Source organism: Alligator sinensis, unplaced genomic scaffold (genome assembly GCF_000455745.1).
Source record: "Alligator sinensis unplaced genomic scaffold, ASM45574v1 scaffold560_1, whole genome shotgun sequence".
NCBI classification, from domain to species: Eukaryota; Metazoa; Chordata; order Crocodylia; family Alligatoridae; genus Alligator; species Alligator sinensis.
In genome coordinates, this window is record NW_005841837.1 from 3,498,987 (window position 1) to 3,504,373 (window position 5,387).

A 5,387-nucleotide genomic window follows, 5' to 3' on the forward strand; every position below is an offset into this window, starting at 1 on the left:
CGCCGTTGGGACTCACGCACCTGAGCTGGGGGGGGAGGGGATCCCCCCCTTCTGGGCAAACGGCCCCGCGCCCAGTGCGGAGCGAGTGACACCAGAGCCCCCTCCCCCCTGTCGGTCCCCGGGCGGGGAAGCGGGAACCGAGGTTAGAGTCACGGAGCAGGCGGCGGCCCAGGCCCGGGGACGGGGCTGGTGTCCGAGGGCTTTGCCCCCTCCCTCTCTCAGAGCCACAGCGGGGAAGTGCGACCCCCGACCCAGAGGCACTTGAGGCCGGGCCAGCCCTGTCCCAGCGCCGCACCACTGCCACCTAACACCGGCTTTTAAGCTGGGTCCTGGCTGGAGGCGCCTCCTGCCCCTTGCTGCCTGGTGCTTGTTGCCCCTTCAGCTTTATTTTGCTGGGAGCCTCCTCTCCTATGAATAACGCGGGCCCTTGCTTCTCTTGGTGCTCTAGGAGCCAGTTCCCTGCCGCCCGCCAGGGCCTCACTGCTCTCGCTGACACAGATCGCAGCTCCGTCACCGATCTCCCTCGGCCAGTGCTTGGCACCACTCTGCGGCATCGCAGAGTGACTGGACCGCCCTGCCTGCAGGCTCAGGACCACAGTTCGGCGTCAGTTCATGTCTGGAAGGTTAACTCCAGAGACTGAAAATTGCAGGCGTGGTAGAAATCAAAGACACATGTCTTTGTCCTCACCAGGGTCGATAACCTGCTCTTCCGCATGGGCTGCAACAGGTTCCGCAACAGGCAGTGTTCAGTCGTGACACTGCCTGTTTCTGCACTGGTGCCCGCACAGATGTCCTGCTCCTACAGCTGCTGCACAGTCAACAACCTCGAGTGCATCGAGCATGCCATTATGGCACTACTGGCGTACCTTGGTTTCGCATGGGTCTTTTTCTCTTTTACAGAGGAAAGCTATTATCTAGACGCTAAGTGAAAAGTGACTTGTACATAACTGCAGGGAAATACTGTAATATAGTCAAAACCTTTGGATATGGAAGTGGCAGGAGAGTCGACTTTTTGTCCTCAAAATTCTTCCTGCTCTGTTCCCTCCCAACGAACCGGCACAAGAATCAAAGAGCAGGCTTGGGAAGTAGCACGCAAAAGCTGTTCCATGCACAAATATATATGGCCCAGTGTTTTTATTTGCTTTGGCATTTTACAGCTGGCAACAGTTGCTCTGGGCATGTCTTTGACTTCTGGAGACATTTTATCAGAAACGAGACCAGAAATGCTGTGCTGTAAAATTCCAGGGGTTCCAGCTTCATTCTGACCTGTTCTTCTCTCTGTGGCATGAGATTACGTAACTCTCATTAATTGCTTTGTCTGCTAATTTAAAGTGCCAGGAAATAATTTGGCTACTTTTATGTCAAGTAATTACAAAAAAAGTACCGCTTTATAAAATATTGGTGATTGGCAGCAGTAGTCTTGGAAAGTAGTCTTGCTGAGATTTTCAAAAGGATCAAAGTGGTACAGGAATGTAAGTCTTCTGATTTCAGCGGGATCTGTTCTTCAAAATCACTTACGCGCCAGGTGAAATTTTTAAAGCTCTTTAAAATTATGCTTGACGCTTGGGTGACCCTGGTTATGTACTTCTAAAATGGGACCGGGATTTTCCAAAAGCATATGCCAGAAGGCAAACCTAGAGTGTGCTATAGCGTGGCTAGTGATGACTTAGGTAGTTTCAAGATACCCATATTTTTGTGCAGCATGTAACTAATTTTTTTCCCTAAAAGCTGTGCCCTACTGGCAGACTTTTCTCTTACCTTTTGTAAGTATGATTCTTAGATAAACCGAAGTTACCGCTTCTAGCAGTGCCTTACCAAGTTGCTCTGCTGTTTGCTTTGCAGAGGGAAATCTTGTTCTCAGACACAGATTCTTGAAATGATGAGGGTATGTCAATCTTGTAAATCATCTTCTTTCAAGGTTGGCCAGATATTCAAACAAGGTTATGAACCTCCCTATTTGTACAGTCATTATTCCAAAACAGGTCGATCCAGCAGAGTTAAGTCCCTGCCCTGTATAATTTATAAACATGTCTGCTTAACCTCTGATGACTAAATTAAATTCTAAAATAATAATAAAATGCTCAGCCTTTATTTTAACAAACTGGTATTGCCAGTTTCATAGTATATACGTTAATTATTAATATCTTTGGCGCTAGAAAATGGATTTTCTCTGCACAAAGTCCGTTTCTTGGCATAGGATGTGTTTGGGAACCATCAATATGAAAAGGATTAATGTGGAGACATGAAAGGTAGTAAAACATTAAGGAGGTTGTCTAAATATTTTATATGGAGAGACCTATAGGTACATCTCTATCATAGCAAGTTTTTTTTGCTGGTTTGTTGCCCTACACCTCATTTACAATGCTTTGTTTAAATTACTTTGTTTAGGCCATGAGCTCTCCCTTATTGTGTTTCTCTTCAGCACTGAACTTTCTCTCAGACAAGATACAATATAATTAATATGCTAACTGAGAGGGATCACGTTAGGTTCCTCTCCCTGTTTAAAACAATTATAGAAAACATTTCTCTCCCTTCTATCTCAATCTGTAGGAAAATTCATGAAAGGAAACATAAATTGTTTCCAGGCCTCTCTCTCTATTTTTTCCTGTAAAAGGGATGAAATACTTATTTGTCTTCTTGTGCATTTGTCAAATACTTCTTTGTCTTTTTTCCCTATTTATGTACATGCACATTCGTTTATATTTCTAAACCAAATAGTACATGTTAGTACTTAAATATAATTTGATATTGGAAGTGACTCTAGGCAAAAATTAAAATTGAATTCCTTCTTAAAACTACAAGATTAAGAAACTTCAAACACAGTTGAATGATCTGATCCCTTTGAACTGGAAAGGACAATTCCCCTAATTTCAGGATGACAAAAATAATAGTTTGAAATAATATAGGTTCTTCTGCTGTTTTCATGGATATACGATTTGTTGCATTGCTGCTTGGTAACTCAGAGCATTGTAAACATGAACATTGAAGGTTCACTGTCAACTGAAATTTGCTCCAAAAGTTAAATTTTGTAAAAGTGAGTTTTTGGAAGTACTCATTCCTGGCATTGAGCTCAATGGAGAAGAATCAGATTACTGCTGAGTCCTCTTGAGAATCCCACCCCCAAAACAAAGCGCCAGGTTTTTACAAATTGAATAAAACCAGTCAAAAAAACAAACAGGTTTATTATTTCTTTTAAGAACACCTCCCTGCTTCAGTATTTGCAATCCAAAGTTTGAGAACTTGAATATAAACAAAAGCGAAAAGTATTTCATTTCCTAAAATGAGAGAAATGCAAAAATTAAACAAACAAATTTACTGCTAGATTTTTTCATTTCTAATATTATCTAAATTGTCCTTTGTAATATAGGCCTATCATTTTTGCAATCCAGTCTTAGGTTATTATGTCTGCTCAGGCCATCCTAGCCCATTCTAAAACTTTCCTTCCACTATTCAGCGTGTCCGAGCACAGGATGCTTCTGTACAGCTCAAATTTGACTTTGGGGTTGCTTAATTCACATAAAGCATTGCAAAGAATTTGTGCTTCTGGTGCATCTGGACATGTCATGGCATCTTCCCAGGTTCTCCTGTGTCTGCTTAGACTCATGCTCTACCACTAACAGTGTGGCAACATTGTTGAGGCAGTACATTTATTCCTTTGGAAAAGAGATGAAATGCCTTCAGTCATTCGCTCTGTGATTATGTGCTAAGTTATTTCAAGAACAACATTGGTTTGGCTCTGAAGTGAGAGTCTTTCACCCATTTTAGGCTTAATCTACTCTCAAAAAATTACCCATTGCTGACAACTGGTATCAACAGTGCATTCATCAGAATCTCACTAGCATGTTTTGACAGCAGGTGTGGAGCTGGATAGAACACCTTTCAGAAAACGGGGAACCATAGGATGTGGTTTATCCCAGTCTTCACTTGCATTTAAACCAGGTTAACCTGAACTGGCGCTGAATTCCTTTGTCAGCAATAGTTACTTTTTCTAGTGGAGATCGGGCATTTAGTTTGTGAGGAAAGGCAAAACCCTGCAAATTTAGACCAGGAAAGAGGATGGGGAAAATTAAAAAGTGCAGGTATGGGAAGGAGGGTTTCACTGGAAAGAGATCAAGGTATGAAACCAGTATACTTCGTTAAAAAAAAAAGATCTGTGTCATTTGAGTGTGAAGCAAAGATTAACCCATTTATCTTGATGCATTTGTTTTAAATGACTTTTTAAAATGGTTTCTCAAACTGTTGCCTCTCTGGAGCCATAATGTGATTTATCTTCCTTAATTTAATTGTCTTGGATAGCAACTGCAAAAATTAGGCACTGCAGACATTAAGATAGATTACATGGAGGGGCTGTTGAGGTAACTCACCAGGATGCATTTCTAGCTTCTTTGGGTTTGTGCTCTAGAGTGCTTGGGGCTGGACCACTGCTTTGTTTTACAATGCCTGAAATAATGAAGCCCTAATCCCTGAATGGGACAAATATTAATGGGTTAAGAACAGGGAGGAAATTCTTGGTAGGTCCAATCTTGCTGTAATTTAAATTAATGACAAAAAAAATCCATAGACTTAAGTCATGTAAGATCTTGCCTGTAAGGAGGCAGCTGGGGGAGAAGGGCAGCTGTACTAGGTTTACAGGGCAGTTGATATGTGGGCCTTAAGAAACCCTGTAGAACCCAAATTAAGTGACATTCACTGAAGGCAAGACCTAGAGGGAAGGTCTGAGAAGCAACTAACAGCTGGAAAGTTTGGATACACGAGACGCACACAGTATGAGGAAATGCAGGGATGAGGATTTATTCTCTCCTTCCTCCCTTCCAAGGCATTATGAGGTGGATGAGAAAATTGCTACAATCTTGAATGCAAAATTGGCCTATGAGCTAGTGCCTGGGGAAATCTGAAATGTGATGGATCTGTTGCTGAGTTTATGTTAACTGAATATTTTCTTTTTCCTCTCTTTATAAAGTGCAGCTGAATTTTGTTTTTCATTGCTTTTTCTTCTGAGAGTGTGGCTTTTCCATATAAATAAAGTCCCACTTTGTTTTTAGATGACTCTTGTGGAATATTAAATATAATTAAAAGGTCACTTTCTCAAAGGATCTTCCATTATTTGTGCATGTAAAGGCAGAGGCTTGTTTCAAGCACTGGCAAATACTTGTGCTAGCAGGTGACAAGTTCATACATACAAGTCCATATGTTATTGCTCAGAAAGGGTGTATACAGCTGTTTAAGAAAGAGCCACCTGAGCCTAATATGGCTAAGGCACCCCAGTTTAGCCAGTGGCACACAAAGAAGTGACATGGCCAGCATCACATCCAGCTGCCTTTGACTCCTGGGTCAACCTAATGACCATCCATCCATGTACAGCCAGGTGAACTTAGGGGTAGCCTCTG

The 5,387-nt window shown here is 42.2% G+C and overlaps 1 long non-coding RNA gene across 1 annotated transcript; it reads left to right on the forward strand.

Moving 5' to 3' along the window:
* Nucleotides 1–6: 6 nt before the first annotated feature.
* On the forward strand, nucleotides 7–5,041 carry LOC112550121. The gene is made up of 2 exons (XR_003093781.1): nucleotides 7–142; nucleotides 449–5,041. It is a non-coding gene; the product is annotated as an uncharacterized LOC112550121 (long non-coding RNA).
* The last annotated feature ends 346 nt before the right edge of the window (nucleotides 5,042–5,387 follow it).